The sequence below is a fragment of the Athene noctua genome, chromosome 7 (genome assembly GCF_965140245.1).
Source record: "Athene noctua chromosome 7, bAthNoc1.hap1.1, whole genome shotgun sequence".
Lineage (NCBI taxonomy): Eukaryota > Metazoa > Chordata > Aves > Strigiformes > Strigidae > Athene > Athene noctua.
Genome location: NC_134043.1, coordinates 45,538,945 through 45,553,585, shown reverse-complemented (window position 1 = coordinate 45,553,585; position 14,641 = coordinate 45,538,945).

The following is a 14,641-nucleotide window of genomic DNA, read 5'->3' as shown; positions in this document are numbered from 1 at the left end:
CCACGAATCCCTCTTTTTGTTTTTGAGTGATCCAGACCCCTTTTATTGTTCAGTCCATCATTTTCATAAAACACTTCCACACACAGCTTAACATCACGAAAAGATTACAATGACAATTGAAACGGTTATTCCGTATAAACCTAAATTCTTTAACCATCTAGTAATTGGTAACCTTTTAGCTGAATCATTATTAAATATTCTTTCTTCTTCGAGATGTAAACCTATCGTGTAAGCATCACTACAAAACCAAGTGTCATTTACTGGTACTGCTGAAGGAGTCATGTTTTGCCATCCTAGCCTATATACATCCCCAGGCCTGATCTTGCATGCTATTCCCAGCTACTGGGGGAAGAGAGCCTCTCAGCTCTAACTCCAATCAAACAGGTCTGGGATGAGTCGGCAGCAGTTGCTAAGCCCAGGCAAAATGCCTGCTGTCCTGATTGATTTTTCCCTGCCACCTTGGCACAACTCTGCAGTTTCTTATCTATCTTACAAGGCCTGTTCTTCATCAAAGCCTAGCTGTTTGTCAGAGGCTGTGTAAGGCTAATGCCTCCCAGATTGCGTCTTTCTCTGTTTTGCAGCGGCACCTGCAAGACTTGTTTGGGAGCTGTTATCAATTAAGGGTTAGACAAACTTCAAAACGCAGCATACTTAGAATAGTTCCACAGAAGGCTAAAACAATACAGCAGTTACAATTACTAGTTAAAAAGAGTAGGCTAATTTCACTACCTATAAATAAGGGATATGACTAAATACTACAAAAATAAACAGTAAGGAAAATATGGAATAGCACACTTAATTAATAGAAGTACTAACACTCAGATCCGCAATTGCTGGGGAACTCTGGATGCAGCGAGAATTTAGAGTGCCCTTCTTTACAAACTGGAAATCCTATGCGATGTGTCCATCCGTAGGTGAGGCGTCCAACATCGCTGCAAGCAGGTCCAGCCTTTAAATCAACAGGCCAAAACAACTCGCACTTTTCTTTGAGCGGAAACATCTGATTTCATCCTCCTATTGGGTTCCACCCAGAGCCTGGCCACCACTCAAGGGGGAAAACCAAGGGAGTTTCTAGAAATGTTAAACACTTAAGCTCTTAATTCTTAATACTGCTAAACAAAGAATGTTGAATACACACATTCTTACAGAATTTCAGCCTTATTAATAACTACATTCCATCTAAACTACATCTTTCACTAGTGACTAGTAAGCCTAGATATCTCATTAAAGAGTTGCAATTACTGTTAGCATTTTCTCTTAAAAGAATTGGCAACTGTAGTGTAGTTTGTCCTGTTGCAGTAGCAAACATTACCCAGACATTCTGCTTCAATGATCAGTCGAAGAGATCACAAACTGTCTGCACAGGGGCACTCACAGCACCCACAGCTGGATCCTGAGTGCTGGCTGCCTCTCACCCTCAGGTGTAATTGCACACACCTTGCCAGTAATTACCAGGGACTGTGACCTGTGAAGACACAAGCATAACCTCTTCCCCAGGTTATTAAAGGAAATGGTCCTTCCCAGTTACCCCTTTCTAGGTTTTTGTTAACACTTGAGTTTTACTTTGGACTTCTTGTTGATCTGGTATCTGTGATGAGAAATGACACAATATTGGTGGCACCTGTAACATGTTTAAAAGTTCATAACATATAATGCCTTATTTAGCCTTTCGTGAGGTGTAGACTGATACTGTGCATCTCCCCTTCTTTACTGTTGTAACAGACGCTTTAGCTTTAGTGAGAGTACATTTTACTAGAAGTCAATTTTGTCTCACTGTCTGAGCCCAAAATATTTAAGGGGTACCTGCTGATCTAAATCCTGAGTAACTGTGGCTTCTTGGTACACTATTAGGGGGAGCCACAGTAAAATAAGCAAGCTGAACAATTTTTTACTTTTTTGTTACAGAACACAGGGGTTTAGGCCATAATTCTGATTTTTCTCTTCATAACCAGCATCTATGACCCCTGGTAAAACAAACAACCCCTGTAAGGTTGTAGATGATTTTTTGACAATATTTCCATTAGGCAGATGGTTCAGAGGTGCACTCTCCCCGCAGAGTATGCACCTAAATTCAAGACAACAATCAACACAGAATGACTGCCTCCTGCTGGAGGAGGTATTTCACGGGGAACACTGAGAACACTGAGCCCGAACCAACCGCTGCACCGATGCCCCAGCGGGCGGGCACTAGGACCCTGCAGTTCCTGGCCGGCCGCTTCCCTGGCCGGAGAAACACACACGGGCACACACACACACACACACAGAGGCGTCCCCCACACTCATTACTGACACAACATAAAATGACAAATATTACAAATACGAAGACTCTGTTAAGAACATATAAAGCCGTTGCTGAATGACAGCGTCAGCACCTTCTCGGTGAAAAAAGTGCCACTTTTGTCGGGGGGGGGGGGGGGGGGGGCGTGCCGGGAGCGCGGTGCCGAGCTCAGCCACAGGCGGCCGCTCCACAGCACGGGGGGGCTCGGGGAGGCCCCAGGCCGCCACTGCCAACTCCAGACTGCGCGCCCTGGCCGCTGCTGGACCCCGCGGACTCCTCCGCCTGAGTAGTCTCCTCTGAGAAACGTTGCAGTCCCCTGTGTGCATCCTTAGATGCATGCTGTTCGGCTTGGGCAACTTTCATCAATGCATTTGCCTTATCCCAAGTCATCAAGTGCTGTGGATTTTTGCCTGCTCTGTTAAATCAGCTTTTATTAGAGGCCAGACCTCTGACTTCATGCAATCCATCAGCTCAGCCAAAATGCCGAGCTTTAATAATTTTTGTAGCATAGCTTTTAAAGCGCTCGACTTCATGGAAGTCTTATGCTGTCTTTCCCATGTTTTAAGTACCTTGATTGTGGCCTCCATGGCGCGCCGTGGAGTCTCCCGTCCTGCGTGGAGCTCCATCACCTCCTGCCGTGTGCCGCCGACCGCCACCGGTCCGCACACCGAAATCACCACTGCCATCACGTCGGGGTCACCATTTGTTGTGGTAAGGCATTAGCTGTCTTTTTCCACCTGCCAATCCACAGACATGTGGCGCTCAGATCAGAGCTAACCCTTGCAGGAGGTTAAAACCTTCGCGGGAACAAAAGCACAGACACCAATATGATGGTTGTTACTTGTTCAACTTATTAGCTGCTCAGTTGCCTTATATATGCTCCTGAAAGGGATCCACCTTAAGCATGGCTGTGTTTTGGTAACATTTTTCTTTGGCATGGTTGATTGGTTCCCTATTCTTCCCATACATCGCGAGGTCTTCCGAGCGCCTCTCCCTACAAGTCACGAGCTGACACAGCCACTGTTTGACTCTATACCAGAGGTGCTCAAGTGAATTTACAGGGTTTTATGCTATTAATTTTTTCCAAGCCTGCTTAAGGAGTTAAGACTTTGATCGATGACTCCTTGAAGACCATGTAGTCCAACCATTAATATGTACCTATGGTTATTAAAATCACATATATTTGAACAAACCAGTGCCATTTAAATGACAATCTGGGGTTTTTTGTTACCTTTGCAATGTTGGTGGTTAAAGTGCAGCCATGCAAAATTACTTGGACGAATGACACATACTCTGTTCTGTTGCAGCACCAAGTTGCATCATATGGGAGAGAAAAGTTACTTGTAACAGGGGCACAGACAACATCCCTCAGTTTCCTAATCTGCAGAATGATGATAGGGATAGTGACTCTTTTTTCTGAGCTGAGCAATAATGACTAGATATTAAGAGTGTGCTTTTGTTTCTGTGCTGCTAGAACTCGAACATACTCATCCCACAGTAGAACTGCCTAATAGCAGGGTGAACTATGCTCATTTTCCATGGGAATAGCTGTGGCCTGATGAAGCATGTGCACAAGATGGGACTGTAACCATACCAGGGATGGTATACTACACATCTCTGTCAGTACAAATGGTGTGCTTCATTTTGCATTGTAAGAATGTCCTCAAAATGTTCTGAAGGGAATTCCTGGCTCCTGGAAGTCAGTGGGAGTCTTGTTATTCACCCCCAGGGCAGGCCCTGAGGGGAATTAAAAGCAACCCAGTGTTATCAAGTAGAATTCATTTTTTAGTGCAGGTAAAGTCTCATGATTTTAGGAATGAAGAAGGAAGAATCATCCCTTACAGTTTAAAGTTTACACACTGAGCCTTGGAAAGCTCAAGCCAAGAATTGGTGGGGACTTTTTCCTTTTTTAATGGCTTGTTATAGGTGCAGGGGACAGAGTCTTTGGCTTTAGGAAATAAGAAACCTCCATGAGCACAAGCAGTACAGGCTGGGACTCCCAGCAATCACCTTAGTCTTAGTCCTTTCCACCAACACCCAGTTCCTTGACTTCAGCTCAGAGTGCTTGTTTATTTGGGCTGGCTCTTTTCATTGGCATTTGATTTAGAAGTAGCTGCAGAAGGAAAAGAAAAACCAGCCCCTGGCCCATCACTGTTGTGATTCAGCAAATGCACAGAGCAGGTGCTTACACCATGAGCAGGATTACGTACTCCTTTGGGAACAGAGGAGCCACATACACATGTCATGTGTTTATACAGATTTACACATTTTTGTGTGCCTGCAGAAAGCCAACACCAGCATTTCTCAATGCGAGGGGCTTACATCACCAAAGTTAGGTGAGGTGTTTGCGTGGTACAAATAAATACAGTTCCATCCACAGGGCTCAGCTCTGAAACATAGTTTTAGATTCCAAATTCCCTCATGTTAGGTTTGCTCCTGTCTGCTGATTGTTAATTGTGCTGGATCAATTATTGCTTCATCTCAGAAGACAGATAGCGAGTAGCTATGAGGTTAAATCAGGAATCAGCAATTGTCCTAGGGGAAATAGGACACAAGTCCTTCATTTTGAGAAAGATTTTTATTTAAAAAAAAAAAAAGCACACGTTCATGTTGCTTTTCCTTTCCTTATTCTGGGGACCATGCAGCCCATTTGCAATTAAATTGAGTCTAGTTACTCTTCAAAGTGAAAGAAGCTGTTCTGAAAATTAGTAGTATGAGTATCTCTACCTTTTAACAAATTATTTTCCAATGAAAAACATCTGCTCAGGCTAAGGATATTCACTCATCTTTACTTCTGCCTTATACAAGTGGTTCTAATTTTGCATATTGCAAAAAGGTGCTTTGGTCATATTGTTACTGATTTTGCTATCAACTGAAATTAAATTATGTTTGATTTTAATATGAGTATAGAATTAAGAGATATTTTAGTACAAATTATTTGTTCACATTTATTGCACTTTGTACCAGCAACCGAATGCTACTGTAAAATCCCTGTGCAGCCCCGCACCAAGGCCAGAGTGACTGGTCAAAATTAACCAGTAGGAGCGTTTGGAACCTGGGTAACAAACACAGGTTGATTTATAACCTGATTTATAATGCATACATAGAACTAGAAGAATGCATGTAGCTGTCAGGGTATAGAATTGATGGGAACCGAGGAAAACCAACTGTAACAGCTTGCGAGTACCGGCCAAGAAACCGTGAACTTAAGCAGAAGCTAATTCCGGCGGGGGGAGATTGCGGCCACCCACCTGTATTACACCCCAGACCCATTTCTAGACATTTCTAGCTTCTCGGAAATAGGAGGAGAGGGTGTTGATGATCTCCAAGAAATTATATGTTTATGCATGAATACTTAATGAATATATATGAGTAAGTTCTATATAGGATGTATCATTTTGATGCTTGGTGTGCGTTCTTGGTGAGACGACGCCCCTGCGCACTCAGACATTAATAAAGAATCGTCTGCTTATCTACATCACATTGGTGTTGATAAGTTTTTATCCTGGTTTTCAGTGATGGTATTTGGTGACCCAGATGCGACCTCGCTGAGACTGGAGGAGTCAGGACCTGATCGGTTCCAGCCAGCACCGAGGGTTTCTCAGGGATACCCATCAATCCCTGATCCATAATGCTCTTCACAACGTTCCCTGGATTTTGGCAAGACGCTTCTTTTCTTGTATTATAGCAGGTGGGTTAGAGTCCCACCAGGAGGAGTGAGTTCAAGTCCCACCGGTGGAAAGTGGGTTAGAGTCCCACTGCATTCGCCTGCCTGTCAGATGCGGCGAAAGCCGTGCAGGGTTGGACTAAAGGATCCTAGCGTAAGTGGATGCTTAGGCGTCTGCCCATAAGACATAAGCGAAAGCTATTGCAGGGCTGGACAATAGTGGAGACGAGGGAACCTATATGCTATACTGTTCTCAAAGGTAGTGCCTCTAACAAGAAGTTAGAAGTGGGGTTTTTTATGCATTATATTGTGGAACCATGTATTTCCTCGGTTGAGTATTGTGTAGTAATTAAGAAACATGTTACTTTAAATAAAGGTATATAACACAATATAACAATTCTGGAAAGGTGTGAGTGTGTTTGTAAGTGTGAGATGTGCAATTGAGCATGAAGCGAGTGCGGAGTTCGGTTCTGTTATCCTGCAAGGGGTGCAGCCGGAGAAGAACAAAGTGACAGATTCGAGTGACTGTGTATTGTACTGCAAAGTGATTTATTATGGCATCTAAGCTGACTCATTTGTTTAAAAGTATGGGTAATTTGGCTGCAAATGACAAAATCCCGAAAACTTCTCCATTAGGATGTTTGTTAGCACACTGGGGAGATTTGCATGATGATTTGCAAAAGAGTCAGATGATTGAATATTGTAATTATTGGTGACCTTTATATATATATATATATATATTTTGTATGATCAGGAAAAATGGCCTATGGATGGGATGCTGAATTATAACACCATTCTGTAACTAATGCTGTTCTGTAGGAGAAAAGGGAAATGAAGTGCCATATGTTGATTTATTCTTCTATTTAAGACAGAGGAAGGATTGGCAGAAGGAATGTAAGTTGATTAGTAGGGATAATTTAGTAATGGCTATAACTTCTGACAATAAGAGTTAAAAAAAAAAATGTTGTCCAGCATGTGAACTCAGAAAAGATTGTTTAAAGAAAAGAATTGCCTCTGCTGAAAAGGATGATGGTATTAAAGGCTGGCAAAGCACAGGCAGAAGTGGCTGTATTGAGTGGGACAATGGGTGGAATATTAGAGCAGAATTTTCTGTCTGGGGATCCACAGTGGGACCCAAATAATGTGGAGCACAGGGAGAGACTAGTCAGTATCAGAAATGGATTTTATATGGAGTTAAACATGCCATGCCTAAATTTTTGAATTGGTCTAAATTATATGAGGTGAGACAAGATAAGAATTAATCTCCCTCAGCATTTCTGGAAAGAAAGAAAGAAAGAAGCTGCCAGAAAATACACTGGTTTGAGAGTAGAAAGAGAGGCAGCTCAGATACAATTGGCTTTGATTTTTATGGGACAATCAGCACCAGATATAAGAAAGAAACTGATTGATAAATTTTTGAAGTATAAAATCTTGGAGAAATGTGAATCTGAGTATAATACTCCCATTTTACCAGTCAGAAAACCATCAGGTGAATATGGGTTAGTGCAAGACTAATAGTCAAGACTAATAGTCAAATAGTCAAGGATATATATATCCTGTAGTAGCAAAACCTTACATGCTGTTAACAGCTTTAAAGGAGACTGATCAGTGGTTACAGTGCTTGATCTGAAAGATGATTTTGCATACCTTTGGAAAAGGAAAGCAGAAAATTGTTTGCTTTTTAATGGGAAAATCCACAAACTGGATGAAAGATGCAGCTAACATGGACAAGATTACCCCAAGGATTAAAAATAGTCCAACAATTTTTGGAAATCAGCTGGCAAAGGAGCTTCAAACTTTGAAACAGAAAAAACCAAAACCTGGATATTTACTTTTACAATATGTGGATGACATACTGACTGCTACAGAAGAAAGATTTGCCTGTATACGGGTAACTGTTGACCTTTTGCATTTTCTGGGACTGAATGGGTACAACGTATCCAGGAAGAAAGCCCAAACAGCATGTCAGACTGTGATATATTTGGACTCTGAGATTTCAAAAGGGCAGCAGCAATTAGGAAAAGATTGCTAAGCAGCCATTTGTGGTACACCTGAGCCAAAAAATATTCATGAGCTCAGAGCATTCTTGGGAATGACAGGGTGGTGCCACCTCTGGATCATGAATTATGGTCTAATAGCTAAACTGCTATATGAGGCCCAGAAGAACTCTCCTTTTATATTGGGGCGCACAGCAACAACGGGCTTTCATGGAACTGAAACATGCTTTAATGTCTGCACCTGCCTTAGGACTTCCAGACTTAACCAAAGATTGCCAGTTGTTTGTTCATGAGAGGTAAGACCTGGTGCTAGGTGTGCTGACTCAGAAGATGGGAAGCTGGAAGCGGCCAGTTGGATTTTTCTCCAAAATGGAGAAATGTGACACAGTGAGTAAAGGGTGGCCAAACTGCCTTTGAGCTGTGGCTGCAACAGTGATGCTCATACAGGAAGCTCAGAAATTGACTTTGGGAAGAATGATGACAGTCTGTGTCCCACACATGGTGATAACTGTTTTAGCCAATGTCCCCCTTTTGTTCTATCTCTGAGCTGAATGATGAAGTACCAAGTAATACTAACAGAACAGGATGATGTGATTTTAAAAACAACTAACCTGGTAAATCCTGCAGTGTTATTAAGTTACACACAGGAAGAAGGACAACTGGAACATGACTGCTTGGCTACTATCGAGTATGTTTACTCCAGTCGAGAAGATTTGAAGGATGTACCATTGGAGCGACCGGACTGGGAATTGTATACAGATGGCAGCAGCTTTATGGAGCAAGGAGTTCGATACGCTGGATATGCGGTAACAACAGACACCACAGTTATAGAAGCAAAGGCATTGATGAGTACCACATCAGCTCAGAAAGCAGAACTTAATGCCTTGATTTTAGCCTTAGAACTCAGTGAAAAGAAGAAAGTAAATATTTGGACAGACTCAAAGTATGCTTTTAGGGTGGTACATGTCCATGGAGCTTTGTGGAAAGAAAGGGATTATTGTCCTCTCAGGAATCAAATATTAAGCATCAAAATTAAATTTTACAATTATTACAAGCAGTTCAAAAACCAGATCAAGTAGCAGTCATGCACTGTAAAGCGCATCAGATTGGGAACACAAAAGAAATTGCTGGAAATACTTTGGCTGACCGAACGGCAAGAAAAATAGCAAAGGAACAAGTATTCCAAATGGCATTAATTCCCTCCAAAACAGTAACTCTTTCTATGGAAAAGCCAAAATATTCAGAGGAGGAAAATAAGTTAGGCCAGTTATTAAATGCTAGAAAAAAACCTAGCTGGATGGTGGGTAACCCCTAATGGACAAGTGGCAATTCCACCTTTGTTGATGAGAGAAATAATTCAAACAAGGCATCAGGAATGTCACTGGGGGCAGAAGGCTTAGTAACTTCATTACAAAAACAAGTGGCATTGTCAAAATGTTAGGATTGGCTAAAATAACTACTGCAAAATGTAAAGTATGTTTGAAAAACAATCCAGTGATCAAGAAAAGAGTCTAAATGGGCAGGTTACAATCTGGGACAGAACCTGGAGATTATTGGCAAATAGGGTTTTCAGAATTACCTAGGCAAAATGGGTACCGATACATCCTGGTGGGGGTTGATACTTTCACAGGATGGCCAGAAGCTTTTCCCTGTCGCACCACACAAGCAAAAGTAGTAGTAAAATGGTTACTATGAGAAATAATTCCAAGGTTCGGAGTTCCTATTGGAATTTCGTCTGACAGAGGTCCACACTTTGTTGCAGAAATAGTCCAAAACGTTAGCAAAATTCTGGGTATCACTTGGGATTTGCATACTCCATGGAGGCCACAATCCTGTGGTAAAGTAGAAAGACTGAATCAAACCTTAAAAAGGCAAATAAGTAAAATCTGTCAAGAGACAAATTTAAAATGGCCTCAAGCACTGCCATTGGCATTATTATGAATCAGAGTACAAGCAAAGAGTGGAACCTCAGTCAGTCCTTATGAATTATTGTATGGAAAACCTTATGAGTCCCCAGAACCAAATCCAAACATGCATGTAAAAGGGAAACAAGATGTGTATAACTATTTGCTTACCTTAGAAAAAATATTGACTGTGATTTGGAGTGCAGTAGTGTGGAACAGACCCCTAACTCTAGAGAATCCAGTGCCTGACTTTCAACCAGGAGATTATGTCTATGTGAAAATGTGAACTTCTGAACCTCTGCAGGAACGCTGGAAGGGACCTTTCCAGATACTGTTAACCACCTTCACGGCTATCAAGATGGCAGAATCAGATGCTTGGATACACTATACTCGGGTGAAAAAGGCACCTGCTCCATGGAAGATTATTAGCCATGACCCAAAGACTTTAAAATTGACTCTGAAACATGTCTAATTTTTCATATCAGTTTGTGATTGTTCTCCTGATGTTAGCCTGGCAGATCATATCGGTAGAATCCTGGACTGATTTGGTGACTAGGAACAAAAGACAAGTAGAAACAGAACAACTGATTAGCATTCCCAAAGAAAACACCAGAGGAAAATCTGATATTAGGGTTAATTAAGGGATTTGCCAATTTACAAAATGTCACACAGATTACAGCCTGTTTACCAATACCAAGAGCAGTAGGAGAATCTATTCCATGGGGAATCTTAACTATGAATTTGACCAATCTGGAACATAAAAACAAGACCACTTATCGTGAACAAAGCCCAGTAACTCAATGGTATGAACAGATAAAACTTACTAGGAAACGATGGAAATCAATGGGCAGAGAAACCGATTGTAAAAAACTGTTAAACTCCAATTTCACGAAAGCAATCCAACCAGTCCCTCTTCCTAGGGTTCCGGCTGTTGGATGGTGTTCATATGATGAACAGATTAAAAACAATGTAAGTAGGACCATTATAGAACGCCAGTGTAAAAAAACTGGTCAAAGTACCCAAAAACAGGCGCATTGGGACTCTGTATGGTCTATGTCCATATTCTCACGATTTCAGTACATGGCCAGAACCCCTTGGTGTTTTCTTGGGATGGTACCTGGATTAATGGAGTGTTTGCAATCCTTCCTTCGGTAGTAAAGGTTCTACACGATTAGAAAAGGAACATACAGTGCATGGTGGAAATGTGAAAAAGTATATGACTGCAGCAATGCAGACTTAATAATTCAAAGAATTCCTCATTTGGCAGCTGCTTTGAAGTTTGGTTGTTACTATCGAGGTTTTCATAATAACCTTACCTTGACTAGTATACATACACCCAGAAGAGGATATGTTTTCAGTTGTAGAAAATCTACCATTCAGAGTCCAGGACAATTAGTTTGGGCATTAACTGATGGCACCTGGACAACCCACTTACCAGTAGATGGTAAGGTGAAACGAATTGCTTCAGGCCTGCCAACATTGTGTCCGATTTGGAAGAAATCGCCATTTAAAGGACCATTGGAAAATTTAAAATTAAAACAGGGGGCACCTGCAGAGGACACACCCATCGCCTCGCCCACCACAGTCCTGCACACCCCTCACCTCCCGGTGCTGTACGAGCAGCAACCCCGGTTTGGGAACCGCGGCAGCCTTTCAGAAACACACAGAGCAGCAGATGAGGAAGTAAAGGTAAAACCTGACACAATCCGAAGGCGCCCACTTCAGGACCCACTCGGTGACAGCATCAGTAAGAAAAATTACACGTATATAAGTCAAGACTTATGCTCTGCGATCAATGCATTCCACTACTCCAATCAACGCTCTAACAGAGATAGTATTTTTCATCAACTACCCAAATTTCATTTTTCTCCACTCTTTCTTCCACATTATTTTTTAATTGGAGAACTGTTTGAAATGAACTGTTTTCTATAGGGGAGCATAACCAATAACCTACTTCTTCATGAAGATTTTAAAAAGAAATATCGTGGCTCAGATACTAAATGCACAGCGTGCATGTCATTTCGGCAAAGCTGCGCAGGCACCCGATGAAGCAGACGTGAGGAAACAGGCAGGTTTCCGTGTCCTTCAAAGCAGTATACAAGCATTGCCCAGCAGGCTTTTAAAGACTTGAAGGAACCTGTCCTAAAAACTTTGCTTCCATCTATAAATTCACGGTCAATTCCTGATGCTAAGTCAAAATGACAATACAACTTCCAGATGATCATCTCCTAGATATTTAGCTCAAAGAAGAAAAGATAAATAACTCACTTTTAGTGCACTTTCCAATCGCAAATCAGGGGTAGCTCACAAGCCGCGCCTCAGGCCGGCGCGCGTGGGCTCCGCAGCAGTGGCAATTCTGCTGAGACACCACGGTTGGGTGCTCATATTTCTCATATTTGATTCTCATCTGCTCCAGAGCTCTTATCAAAATATATAAAGTAGACTTTTTCTCTGCAGAAATTTTCACATCTTCTTTAGTCCCCAGCTGCTCACCTTCTATCCAGGTGCCTTCAGTTCCTTGTCTGGACTAGCTGGCTCACCTCTGCCAATCATAAAGTTCAGCTGGGCTCCGCTACCACGGCTCAGCTCCACGGTCCTCGCTCTGTCCCAAATCAAGTTGGGATTCGCACGTCGGGGTCACCAGTTGTAATAAATTATACTAAGTTGTACTAAGTTGTAGCAGCCAAAATAATTCACACGTCACAGTCATCTTCTGTCCTTCTGCAGGGCAGGAGCTGTTTATTTTCTTTAAATTCTTTTTTTCTTCTTACAGTAATACATGCTCATACAATAATACATACTTATACTCTCATTCAAGCTCTTACTTGATAATAAGCACATCAGCAACTAGACTATCATTAACCCTCTTTCCCACAAACAGTTCCATCCACCTCAGCACAGCCTGGTGGTTTCTTATCTCTCTTCCAAGGCCTGTTTCTCCTCAAAACATTTCTCCTTCTCCAGGCCTCTCCGGGCCTATGCAGAGCTGACTTAGCTTTCTTCCAAGGCCTGTTTCTCCTCAAAGCCTTGCTGCTTCTCCGGGCCTGTGCAGAGCAGAGCTGGCCCTTCTCCGAGCCAGCACAGAACTGACCAGTGCTTCTCTTAGCCAGCACAAAACAGAACAACTGGGGCAGAGCTCAGGGAACAGAGCGCTCCAGAGGGGAGCTTACCAGCCCATGTCAGTTTGGCTTTTAAGTATCGAACCTCCCACAGCTGCGCTGGGCTGACACTCCCACATCTCCCTTCTTTGTCTTACACCTGCACCTGCAAAGGCTTTATCAATTAAGGCTTAGACAAACAAACTTCAGAAAACATGGTACACATAGAAAAATTACAAAATAAGGAAGATAACTCTTTGAGGGGCTCATCACTCCCATCACACAAGCAGTCTCTCACACCATCATCACTGTATCCACTACAAGTGGTGACGGCATTCACCTGAGCTGCATTAGTCCTCCAACACACTGACCACTAATAAACACAAATTAAATTCAGCACACATCTTCACCACACAGCCAGTCCCTCCTGGACTGCTGCCATTTTCTCCACCACACAGGCAGTCCCTCATGGAGTAGAGTTCACCGAGCCGAGCACTCCGGAGCTGAGGTGCCCATGTCGCTTTGGCTCTTAGGTACTGAATGTCCCACAGCTGCACAGGGCTGACACTCCCACAGGGTGGGGGCAAAAAACCCTTTCCTAGGATGAAGGTCTATACTAAATCTCAGCTTTCCCAAAGAGTATTTTTATAAATGACCAAAATTAACAGAGAAAAGCCACATACCAGTTCCTAAAGGGAGGTGTGATTCGGAGCCATATTCTAACAGCTGCCAGTATCTGCAACAGACAGCTACCTGCGTTCGAGCACCGGATCAGACTGCCTTTATCGTAGTAGTAGTTTCAAATAACAGCCTTTGGAAGGATGACGATAAACCGCAGTTCTGTGGAAATCAAGAGCTTTAGAGGCCACTCTGTTCTGCGTGTGCTGCCCTCCCTGGGCAGCCCCCAGGTTCGGCGAGGCCTCAGGCAGGCGCTGGCGGACCCGCCCGCCGCGGCCCGGCCCCTCACCCCGGCTACTGCCTGCCAGGGTGGCGGGCCGCCAGGACGAGCACACCCTGCTTAAGCCTCCCAAGGGCCAAGCACGCTCACTGCAACCCAGCGGCCCTCGGCTCCCACCTGCCCGTTGACAGCTCAGAGCTACCGCTCCTTTTCTGCCCATCTGAGGTACCCGCACCTCCGAGAGGCAGGAGGGAGAGCCCGCGGCCGGCGCGCCTCCCACGGCAGCGCCTGCTGGGGGGAGGCCGGGCCGCGCTGCCCTCTGTCAGCGGGGCGGCATTCGCCGCTGCAATACTCTTCCCTCTGCTCTGCCAGCCAGCGAATTCCCAGGGCTTATTCCTGCGTGGTTTCGCCCCCTCTACAGATAGCTGCATGCTGCTGCCCGGCACTCAGCTGGTTCGCCGGCCTCTCCGCTGCCTCCGCGCTTTGGGCCTCCTGCCCTCGCGCTCCCTCATGAACCTCGGGGAGCTCGTTTCTGCCCTCGGTGACTTTGCATCCCCCTCTCTGGCTGAAAGCTGGGACAATGTGGGGCTGCTGGTGGAACCAAGCCCTCCCCACGCTGTGAACACTCTCCTCCTCACTAACGATCTCACCGAGGAGGTGATGGAAGAGGCGGTGCACAAGGCGGCAGACCTTATTCTTTCTTACCACCCTCCCGTATTCACACCGCTCAAGCGAGTAACGTGGAAGACCTGGAAGGAACGGCTGGTGGTCCGAGCCCTGGAGCACAGGATTGGAATTT